The sequence below is a fragment of the Chiloscyllium punctatum genome, chromosome 29, assembly GCF_047496795.1.
Source record: "Chiloscyllium punctatum isolate Juve2018m chromosome 29, sChiPun1.3, whole genome shotgun sequence".
Taxonomy (NCBI): domain Eukaryota; kingdom Metazoa; phylum Chordata; class Chondrichthyes; order Orectolobiformes; family Hemiscylliidae; genus Chiloscyllium; species Chiloscyllium punctatum.
Window position 1 is genome coordinate 18,424,247 of NC_092767.1, and position 12,411 is coordinate 18,436,657.

Consider the following 12,411-nt stretch of genomic DNA (forward strand, 5'->3'; position numbering starts at 1 on the left):
GACAGAGAGAAAGCGAGAAAGACAGACAGACACACACACACACACACACACACAGAGGAACAGAGAGAGAGACAGAGAGAAATAGAGTGACAGAGAGAGACACACACAGAGACAGTCAGACAGGGACAGAGACAGAGATTAATTCAAGGAATCACACATACAACAGGAAAATCCCAAGAAAACCTCAGCAAATACCACACTCTCCATTCCCAGCCCTGTGTGTGTGTGTGTGTGCGTGTGTGTGTGTGTGTGTGTGTGTGTGTGTGTGTCTCAGGAAGCCGACCTACAGTCAGCCTCTGAGACGCTAGTGTGGGAGTAATCTTTAATCTTTTCAAACTGCACTGACACAACTAACAATGCTAAAAAAAAAGTGTTGTAGCAACTGGGAAGGTTGACACTTTGTTTCTCGAGAATGAACATTTCAGTGGGCAGCAAGATCCCACAAGGCTCCTGTCCTGGGAATTAACATGTCAATCAGACAGATCCCTCCCCAGGGAGGAGACTGACAGACGATGCAACGTGTCAGAGAGGGCAGGGGTGGGCTCCACTAACCCCTCACCCAGAATAAATGTGCGCAAGGAATTGGTCAGATTCATTCTCAAACCCTGATCTCTGTATGGAGAGGGAACAGCCCTCCCTGTCTGGTTGAGACAGTGTGTGTGTGTGTGTGTGTGTGTGTGTGTTTAATAATGTTTCCAGCCTCTGGTTAATTGCTTTCTTATGATTTGTTTGTATTTTGATGTTACTGTGAGGTTATGAAATGCATTGGGGATGGGGGAAGGGAGTGGTGGGATTGTGTTTAAACTGGGATCTTGCTGTGTAATTTTGCATCACACTGCTCTCGCTCCCCTGTTCCTCCATCAACTCATCTCTTCTCTCTTTTATCCCGAGGAACTTTTGTTGGGAAAGCAGGAAAGTGAAGATCCAAAATGCCTGAGGGCCAGGAAAGCCTCGGACAAGAACAATCTCCGGGGGGGAGGACAGGCCTGAGGCCTGTTGGCCAGCCTGCAGCCTGTGGGGCCCAGGTGAGTGGGGGGCAGTTTATTTCCCCGAGGTTTCATCTCCTCTGGGGCAAGGGGGTGGGTTGGGTGTGGGAGCCTGGTTTGTCCGGGCCTCTGGTTAGCTGGGTCCTGTCAGATCACGGCCTTGTCGGTTTTAAAACGGGCTTGAAGCCTGGGGTTAAAGTAACCTGGGTATTGGTGACACAAACAGGTGAAACCCCCAGAATCTGGGAGACGGGAATCCCTCGTGAGGGAACTCTTAACCAAAATATCTGACCCTCTGGAAAGAATTGTCACACTATCAGAGGAAAGTGGGTCAAAGAGAGGGCAGGATGATCGAATTGGACACGGAGAGAAAGAGAGTGAGAGAAAGAAATGGTAAATGGTGAGAGCAAGAGAAACAGGAGAGAGAGAGGGGGGCAGTGTGAGATTGTGAAATAGCTGCAATATTTGATTCTAGGGTGACAGGAAATAATTAAACTGCAAATAAAAACGATCAGATTATCGAGCTTCTGCAGCACTGTCACTTGTGGGATCTTGCTGTGCGTCAATTGCCCTAATGCCATCGTTGCAGGCAGTGAGAGGTTGAATCAGCTAACCCATCATTTCAAAAACTCTTCAAAATGAAAACTCAACTCATCACCCGACGTGTTTATGTTTGGATGTTGCTGAGAAATTGTCTGTCTCACTGAGAGGGTATGACCTGGGATCTTGCTGTGCTATCTTACTGTGAAAGATTTTCCTGCTCAGCATTCCCACTAATGCTGCCTCTTTCTTCCCAAAGGAATCTTCCTGGCCACTTGAGAATTTGAAAAGAGTGTGGTTGGGAAGCATGAAACCATCAAACAAGAGCTTCCTCCAGAGGGGAAACGCAGTCCTGCGGCCTGTTTGACAGGCTGCAGCCTGTTGGGCCCAAGTGAGTTTTGTCTGTGTATTACCCCGACGTTTAATCTCCTCCCTCTGAGGAGGGGGGCTGGCTTTTACCGGGACCTCTGGTTAACCTGCGGCCTTGTTGTTTTTGAAAAGGCTTGAAGTCTGGGGCTAAGGTAACTGGGGCCTTGGGATTTGGCACAAATACGTCAACCCTTAACCAGCTCACCCACGATGTGTGCGGGTTAGATTGCTGCTTGTGGGATCTTGCTGTGCGTACGCGTTTATTAATGTTTCTAGCCTCTGGTCAAGTGCTATGCGGTGATGTCTGTGTATTTCAATGTCGCTGTGATGGTCAGCAATTCATTCATTCTGCAATAATTAAACTGAACTAGTGTCACAGGGTCACGTGGGAGATTGGGGAAGGCAGAGAGCTGTGGGATCTTGCTGTTCTTTTGGTGCCACTGTTGTATTTTATTTCAAATTGACTTGTTTTTATTTCTCGGTGTGTTTCCCTATACCCCACTCCACCTAACCCTGAGGGTGAGGAGGAGATTGGATCCAGGAGCTGAAGCATGGGACGATGCAGGGACAGAGAGAATTAAATAAATTCTGCCGTGAGGAATCATCAGACACAGAGAGAGAAAAATCAGAAACTGTCATGTCTGCTTGTTGTTGATTTGCACACACACACACATACATGCACACATACGCGCACACACACGCTCACCTACGCACATGCACATATCCACATGCACACACATGCACACGCACAAACATGCACATGCACACGCACACACACACATACGAACACACGCACACACACCCGTGCACACGCACGCGCACAAGCACACACACATATGCACACACGCACCCACACACGCACCCGCTCAGACCCGAATGCACACACGCACATGCACACACATGCACCCACACACGCACACACACTCATGCACACGCACTTGCACACACTCACGCACACACATACGCACACACAAGCACACATGCACCCACACATGCACGCTCACGCGCACACACACACATATGCACACACCACACACACACACTCACCCACACACTCTCACACACACACTCACACACACAGACACAAACGCACGCACACACACACACACATACACACACACAGGAAAAAAGAATTGTGGGGTTCAGGCTGTCTCTGGGATTTTTACTACAAGGGGGTGTGTTCTGGTCTGGACTGGGGGAGACAAAGGGGGGGAAATATGGAGAGGGAAGCTGCTGCACAGTCTGATCCCATATATGTCACTGCCTCCCTCTCTCACTCCAGCTCCAGGGACACAGAGAGGAATGGAGGGAGAATGGTGGTGGGATGGGGGCGGGAGGGACAGAGAGAAACAGAGAGAAGTGAAAGAGAGCGTTGACTGTCCCTTTGGAAGGTTTGTTGGTTTAAAATGGATTTGACAGCTGGGGATATAGGAAACGGGGCCTTGGGATTGTGACACAAACTGGTTATACACCCAGGATCTGTGAGGAATGACTCCTGGAGGAGGGAATTGATACCTTAACATGAGAAACTCTCTCCAAAGCCCCATTCTAATGTCAGAGTCATGTGCATAGGCCAGGGGGGAAAATGTGAGAAATCTGAGAGACACAGAGAAAGAACTTCCAGATGGAGACAGTGAGAGGGGTGAATACACCGGAAGAGATTTCAGAGACAGAGGGAGGAGGGGGGGGTGGGGCAGAGACATCTCGGAGATGGAGAGAGTAATAGGGGGAACAGAGAGAGGGAGGGAAGAGAGATCAGAGATGGAGACAGCGGGGGGGTGGGGGGGAACAGAGACAGACAGAGAGAACAGAGAGAGATCTCAGATGGAGAGAGCTCAAGACGGGGATCAGAGACTGCAGCGCACAGAGCAGGAAGGGGGAATATCTGGAATTTGTTCAACAGGAGGATTGCTCCCTCTTGTCCAGGAGACAGAATCAATCCCTTAACCAGCATCAGGGACACGCACGATCTGTCTGTGGTTACACTGCTGCTTGTTGGATCTTGCTGTGCGTGTTTCAAGCAAGCATCTGATTAAAATCTCAATAGTGCTCTTTATATTTCGATGATGGAGATGCTGGTGTTGGACTGGGACAACATCAGGTTATACTGTAACAGGATTCTCCGAAAGCTAGTGTTTCCGGGGAAACCTGCCGGGACTATAACCTGTGGTTGTGTGATATTTAATGTTATATATCGATATATACAGAGAGAGAGAGGGAGGTGAGGAGGGGCTTGTGTTTTTTGGGGGGTTTATGTGAGGGTCCTAATGTAGTTAGTTGTAGAAATAATGCTGCATTAAAAAAATCTTTTTCATGGGAGGTGGAAGGCGAGGGGGTGTGGAAGGCGAGGAGGGGTGGAAATTGAGGGGGGCTGGAAGGCGAGGGGCCGGAAGGTGAGGGGGGAGTGGAAGGCGGGTTGGCATAAGGCGAGGGGGCGGAAGGCGGGGAGGCGGAATGCGAGGGGGGGACGGAAGGTGGGGGGGACGGAAAGCGATGGGGGTGGAAGGCGAGGGGGGCGGAAGGCGAGGGGGTGGAAGGCGGGGTTGAAGGCGAGGGGGGTGCAGAAGGTCAGGGGGCAGAAGGTGAGGTGGGCAGATGGCAGGGGAGCGGAAGGTAAGGCTGGTGGAATGCGAGGGGGTGCAGAAGGCTGTGCGGCAGTAAGCGAGGGGGGCAAAAGGCGAGGGTGGCGGTCCAGCAGTTATAGAATGTTTGGTACAGAACGTTCCGGGGAATGTCAGTTATAGAATATTGGAGACAGAACGTTCCGGGGAATGTCAGTTATAGAATGTTGGGTACAGAACGTTCCGGGGAATGTAAGTTATAAAATGTTGGGGACAGAACGTTCCGGGGAATGTCAGTGATAGAATGTTGGTGACAGAATGTTCCTGGTAACCCCTTGACCTGTCCATCACCTTTCCCACCTACCCACCCCACCATCATGATGTAATGTGCCTGGACACACAGCAACATTAATGGGGTGAGAGACGGAGGGTCCAATCACAGGGATGGGAACTAAAGGCATTGCCAGATCAGCTGAAAGTGTTAGATATTCCACATTCTCAATCCACCTCACAGAACCAGCCCAGAAACCATACACCCAGAGGAGATATCTGTTCACCGTGGAACACTGTGCAGACCAGGCCACTGTCCTGCTCAGGACAACCCAGCAATCAGTCCAGATTCATCCATTACACTGGAAAATACAATTCAGCAATCTGTACAGAGTGGAACACTGTGCAGACCACAGCAGTGGATTAGACATCTGTCCAGCACCGAGAGCTGTGCAGACCACTGCAGTGCATTGATCTATAAACTCGGATTAGACATTTGTCCAGCACCGGGATCTGTGCAGACAACAGCAGTGCATTGATCTATAAAATCGGATTAGACATTTGTCCAGCACCGGGTGCTGTGCAGACCACAACAGTGTATTGATCTATAAACCTACACTTGATATCTGTCCAGCACGGGAAGCTGTGGAGACCACAGCAGGGCACGAATGTGTGAACCTCAAACAAATATCCATCCAGCATAAGGAGCTACACAAACCATATTATTACATTATCTATAAACCTCTACCAGAGAGTCTGACCAGCACAGTGACCTGTGCAGTGATCACCCATGAATTAATCTGTAGCCCAGGAGCAGTTACCCTCCCAGCATGTAGAGCTATTGTATACCACCCCACGGCATTTATCTGTAACTCAGGAGCAGTTACCCTCCCAGCATGTAGAGCTGTTGTATACCACCCCAGGGCATTGAACTGTAACCCAGGTGAAGTTGCCCTCCCAGCATGTAGAGCTGTTGTATACCACCCTAGGGCATTTATCTATAACTCAGGAGCAGTTACCCTCCCAGCATGTAGGGCTGTGTACACCACCCAAATGCATTGCTCAGTAACACTGTGTTAGATCACTGCCCAGTGTGGGGAAACTTGCAGCCCGGGCTGGGAGTGACAGGATGTACAGCTCACATCCATTTACAGCTCCATCTCTCCGTTGTACCATGACAAGGGGGTGCTGTGGCTATGAACATCACTGCCAGAGAGAGAGAGAAGGCGGGGGAGTCAGTTTAAATATCACCACATGGGAGGGATTTTTGAAATGGTGGGGGGGGGGGGGGGAGGTGGCGGGTGGAGACTGAGAGACAGTGTCATGGAAGGATGTATTCCCAGGTTTCAGAATGCTGAAATGTAGGCACTTCGAATACATCCTGTAACATGAGCCTGACTTCCCTGGAAAGATGGGAAAAAGGGATATTGGTGTGAGGTCAGATGATCATTTGTTCTGCATCTTTGTTACTGGAATTAGTTTCAATAGAATCTACGCCTCATTGGCAGATTCCAACAATAATTTATCTTTGTTTGATTTTCCTTGAGTGTGACAGAGGGATTGTCCACACGAGGCTGAGCTCATTTCCTAGTGCTATCGAACTCACCTCATTAACTACCCAGCCCACCCCATTCAATACCAGCCCGATTATCCCACTCATCATGGCTGGAGGTACTCACCATCGCCCGGTTGCCCCTGGATATTCAGTGATACCAGGCATTGGTGCCATCTTTAAAAGGCCAATTGGCACATGTTTGAGCTTTCTCCGTTTGGAGCTGCCCTGCACAGTTTAGCCCGAGCCTGGCAGATAAGGGGCAATTACACCATGGTTTGTCAACAGGGGTACGGAGGTCCTGGTGAATGGGCTGGTACAGAGGGGGACCATTCTCTTCCCAGAGGGGGCGACTCCACAAGACCCACTGAGCATGGTCTGAGCTCACCACCCAACTCAGTGCAGTATCTGAGGTCTGAAGAAATGTCCAGCAATACAGGACAAGCTTCAATAACCTTCCCCGCTCTCTCAGGATAAGGGTCACCGTATTCTCTCTGCTCCCTCACACTCACTGTATATCTGTTATAGCACTGACCCCCGAACAAGGCTCATGGTCCAACACTCTCACTGTCGTATGCTGCACCTTCTCTCTCTGTCTCTGTCTTTCTGTCTCTCTCAGTCTCTGTCTCTCTCTCTCCCCCATCCCTCCACTTCATCCCTACACTAATAACACTGCATGGATACAACATGCAGTGGACTGACTCCCTCCGGACACCTCACCATGACCCCCACCCCACCTACACTAACACTAACAGTAGGACCACACCCATTCCCTCCCTCACTCCCTCCCTCTCTTCCTCCCATTCCAGGAGAAACAGCCTGGAATAGGACAGAAAATGCCAAGCCGTTTGGTGGAGTGCCCGATATCCGTTCCCTCACCCCCCTCCACCCACCATGTGGGGAGGACCCTGGTAGGAGCCGGGGAGGACCCTGGTTGGAGCCGGAGAGGACGGGGACGCCCCGTGTGGAGATTCTGAAACATCTACGTCCCACCGACCGAGTAAGGAGCAATGTACAGTGAAGGGCAATTCTCACTTTAAACCCACTGGCAGCTCCGTTTCCCCCCGGCACAACTTCGAAGCCGTGGCCCTGATGCCATCTCCCTTTTGTGTCGAGCTGGTACAAATGGAATCCCCACGGTCTCGGTGGGCAGGAGGGTGGGCTCACAACACATCGTCATCACCACCTCCCAGGAAGGGAGCACCGAGACTCCCTCCTACACCTCCCCCTGTAAACACGTCAGATACTGAACCTAATCTGTGATAGTTACTGCTCTCCCCACTTGTCCTGATATCTTCAACAATCTGTGCTCATATACACCCAGAGCCTTCTGTTTCTGCAGCCCCTTTATAATGGTACAGCCTATTTTATATTGTCCTTCATTGTCTTTCCTATCAAAGTGCATCACTTCACACAGCTCTGCACTGATCCCCATCTGAAATCAACCTGAACACAACACCTTCGTGTCAGTGTCGTGTTAAAGTTCCACACTGTCCTCCATAGACTTCAGAGTTTTCCAGGTTTGGTGCCATCTACAAACATTGAGATTGTCATAGCATCACAGTCCCCATGAAACAACTGAAATCCTGCCCCACTCACTAGTGTGAACAAGTGAAATACTGATATATTCCCACGGACAGAGTCGAATAATGACATGCTGTCAATGGAGCAACAAAAGCCCCGACATGTACTAGGCAGAGTAGATGAAATCAGGGTATCATGTGATGAAGTTGAAAGCGTATACTGTAACTTTAAGAGAGGGTGAATGCCACTCAGAACTGAGAGTTTGCAATCACCTGAGATATGAGAGGATGGCAGACCCAAAAACAGTATATTACTATCGAGCTGGAGTCGGGTAATAAGCAGTTAAGAGAAAGGGCGTCCCAGAGTTGTGAATAGTTGATGTAAAATGTTCATTTTCATAGTGAAAAAAATAAATTGATGTTTTTATTTAAGCAGTGGAATTTGGCAGATCTGTCCCTCATATTTTGACAGTTTACGAGACGAATTGAGAATTTCTTTATGTTTCATTTAATTTACCAGATGAGCTTCACGCCGTGTCCTAACAATTGCTGTGTGTATCTGTGTGTCTCTGTGTGGGGCAGGTCTGGCAGTCTCTGTGGTGCTTAAAGTGATGCAATGCACCCTCTGCTGGCCTCCCCACGCCACTATACAGGCATGGACAGAGGGTGAAATTAACTATGAACATCTCTAATCGCAATTATCTGTAGTCTGCAACATTAAGGAAAGAAATCCTGAAGACACAGTCTGCCCAATGAAAGGTCTCAAAGAGATATTTATTACCCAGCACCAGTGACGGAGAAAGAGCATAATTTCTAGTTCCAAAACACCTGGCACTCTCACCCTAATTGTATTGGACTGTGTCTGAAATTGCAGAGATTTTCTTTATCGTTATGTGTATATGTGCGCGTGTGTGTGTCTGTGTGTGTGCCTGTGTCTGTGTGTGTGTGTGTCTGTGTCTGTGTGTGTCTGTGTCTGTGTGTGTGAGTTTGTGAGTGTGTCTGTGCGTGTGTGTGACTGTGTATGTATTTGTGTGTGTGTGTCTGTGTGTGTGTACGTGTGGGTGTGGGTGTGCGTCTGTGTGTGTGGCTGTGTGTGTGAGAGTATGTGTGTGGCTGTGTAGTGTCTGTGTGTGTGTTTGTGTGTGTGTGTCTGTGTGCATGTGAGTGTGTGTGTGGCTGTGTGTGTGAGTGTGTGTGTGTGTGTGTGTCAGTCAGTGATTTTAGAAATGGAAATAACGATTCTATATTTGCAATATCCAGTTTGCCAATCATCTTTCCAACATTGTTTTAGTAACATTGCTCAGGTTCATAAAGGTGATGTTTTAGCATTTTAAAGAAACTAGCCTGACTTGTTCCTAAAACTGACCCAGACACAGTCTGAGACGGATATCAATGGCCATATCACCGACCTGATTGCATTTAACATTTGTTGTGAGCAGTGAAGGAGTGGGACTAGAAAAGGAAACAGTGACCCAAAACGCCAGGGAACTATAAACCGGTGAGCCTGATGTCAGTGGTGGGTAAGTTGTTGGAGGGGATTCTGAGGGATAGCATTTACATTCATTTGGAAAGGCAAGGGCTGATCGGGATAGACAACGTGGCTTTCTGCATGGGAAATCGTTTCGCATTAATTTGATTGAATTTTTTGAAGAGGTGACAAAGAAGATTGATGAAGGCAGTTTGGTAGACATTGTAAATATGGACTTCAGCACGGTGTTCATGACATTCCGATTGATGCACAGATCAGTAAGTTTCGGTCACATGGGATACAGTGGAAGCTAGTCACAATTGTCTTAAAGGAAGAGGGTTTTTTTTCAGACTGGAGGCTTGTGAGCAGCAGTGTGCTGAATGAATCAGTACTGAGTTCACTGTGTTTCATCATTTATGTAAAGGATTTAGATGTGAATATCGGGACCAAAGTAAGTAAGTAGGAGAAAGTGAAGATGGCAGATGCTGGAGATCAGAGCTTAAAAATGTGTTGCTGGAAAAGTGCAGGATTCCTGAAGAAGGGCTTATGCCCGAAACGATGATTCTCCTGCTCCTTTGATGCTGCCTGACCTGCTACACTTTTCCAGCAACCCATTTTTAAGTAGAGTTAGTAAATTTACAGATTACATCAGAAATGTGGTGTAGTTGATTATCTCAGAGTACAACGAGACCAAAATTAGATGGGACAAAGAGGCAATGAGTGACGTTTGAAGTTTAATTTAGATAAATACGAGGTTTTGCATTTTCAGAAGTCAAATAGTGGAGAAAATATTCACTTGATGGTAAGGTCCTGGGAAGTGTTGTGGAACAAAGGGAACATAGTTCCTTGAAAGTGAAGTCGCAGGTCGACAGAGTGGAGCTGAACACTTTGGCACATTTGCCTTCATCAGTCAGAGCATTGAGTATAGGAGTTGGGGTGGGATGTTGCATCAGTGCAAGATGTTGGTGAGGCCACTTTAAGAATACTGTGTACATCTCGGTTGTCTGCAGAAAACACGGACACGGTTGTTCCAGGAGTGGAGGTTTGACCTTCAGGGAGAGGTTGTTTAGCTTGAGGTGTTTCCCTCTGGAGTGCCGAGGCTGAGGTGTGACATTATAGAAGTGTATAAAACCATCAGGGGCATGGATATTCTGAACAGCCACGTTCTGCTCCCCAGTGTAGGGGAGTCCAGAACAATAGGGAATAGGCAGAAAGCGAGAGGGCGAATGCTTAGTATGGACCTGAAGATAAATGTTTCACGCAGAGAGTGGTGTGTGTACATAAATTGCTGTCAGAGGAAGTGGTGAAGGTGGTTATAATCGCACATTTAAAAAGGAGGGATATTGGCCAAATGCTGGTAAATAGGACGAGATCAGATTTGATATCTGATCGGAGTGAACAGGTTGGACTAACGGGTCTGTTTCCGTTCTGTATGACTCCCTGATTCGATAAGAGGGATGACGAAAAATTCTGAAAGGACCTTTTAAGTGGGAATTCTCTTCACTGGAAGTTTATCGTGCCTCAATGTTCACATTGATTGAAAGCTGTGTTAGTTAAATATTTGACAGGGAAGTGAATCACGGATAATGGGACACAGACAGGAAAGTGGGGCTGAGGCAAAGCCTGATCAGCCACAATCTAAGTGCCTGGAGGAGAAGGCTCAAAGTGTCCAATGACCAAGTCCTTTCTCCTCAGTCCCATGTTTCTGTGTTCCATTCAGCCCCTCAAATCTGCTAGGCAGAAGCAGTTGGAGGTTACTTACTGCTGTAAACTGGTGCATAGGAACAGAGTAGACCATTCAGCCCCTCAAGACTGTCACACACGCTTTGAGGTTATTTGAGAAATGTAATTGGAAAATCCAGGCACGGGTATGAAAGAGGCCCCTCCTCTCTCTTTACAGAGCTTCCCCTCCCTGAAACTTGTGCCTCTGACAGGACAATATCCATCTACCTCCTCTTCAAATACTTTCAGACATCTAGCTTTCCAAACACTCTTGAGAAGAGAAATCCTGACTTTCATTGCCATCTGTTTGAAGAAAACACGTGCTGCTCCTCTATCATGGCCCATGGATCTGAACAAAAGAGGTTGAGACAAGGGTTCAGGTAAAAATGACTGGCCCCGATATCAAGGCAGTGGTTCCCTTCTGTTGACATCAAGGAGCTGGACTTAATGGGAATCAGAGTAACCTCTCCAGTGTTTGGGGTCAAACATGGCACAAAGGAAGATGGTCATCATCTCAGTCCTGGGTCACCTCTGTGGGAGATCCTCAGGGTAGCTTCCCCTTCACAAACATCTTCAGCTGCTTCATCAATGTCTCCCCGCCCCCTCCCTCCACAACATAAGATCAGAATGTGGGAACGGTCACTGAAAATTTTACAGTGTTGAGAACATTTTGTCCTCTGTCAGCTCCTGAACTGTTCTGTGTCCATGTGCAACAAGACCCAGACTCTATTGAGATTTGTGCTGTTAAAGTGTCCATAACATTCATGTAACAGCACTGCCTGACACTGCACATTGCCACAGTAAAACAAGAGTTCATTCAGCATCTCACGCTCTTTTCACAGGAATATGAGGAAGTCATTCAGCCCATTGACACTATTGGAGAAAAACAGGGACAGCCTATTTAGTGTCTCCAGCATATTACTCAGGAAGAGAAGGAGTCTAGTGTGATGGACCACACTAGAGCCCCTAGAAAATATTTGAAGGCGGTAGTGTAGATTCTAATGTTTTCTTATTTTAATGGAAAAATAAATTGTCTGTCCCAGATCCAATCTGACTGGTCAGACGACTCGGTGTGAAGCATAACACCATTTATTTAAACATGATATATGAAATAAAACCAAAGAAAGAGGAATATAGAATAACGTAATTCGATTGGACAAGTTAACAGATTAATAGATCTAGGAACTATTACAAATGAACTGTTCCAATATAGGAAAATTCTATAAACACAGCCCTTGGCAAAAAGGAATATTCAGACACAGAATGTCACAAAAAATTTCTCCAATCCAGGAATTAAAAACAGCATCCAAAGAAAATTCAGACAGAGTAGCAGCCTGGATATATCCAGTGAAGCTTCCAACTCTGTGGATACCCCAATAGTGAGAAACCAAAACCCAGAGATCCTAATCTGTGAGAGCTG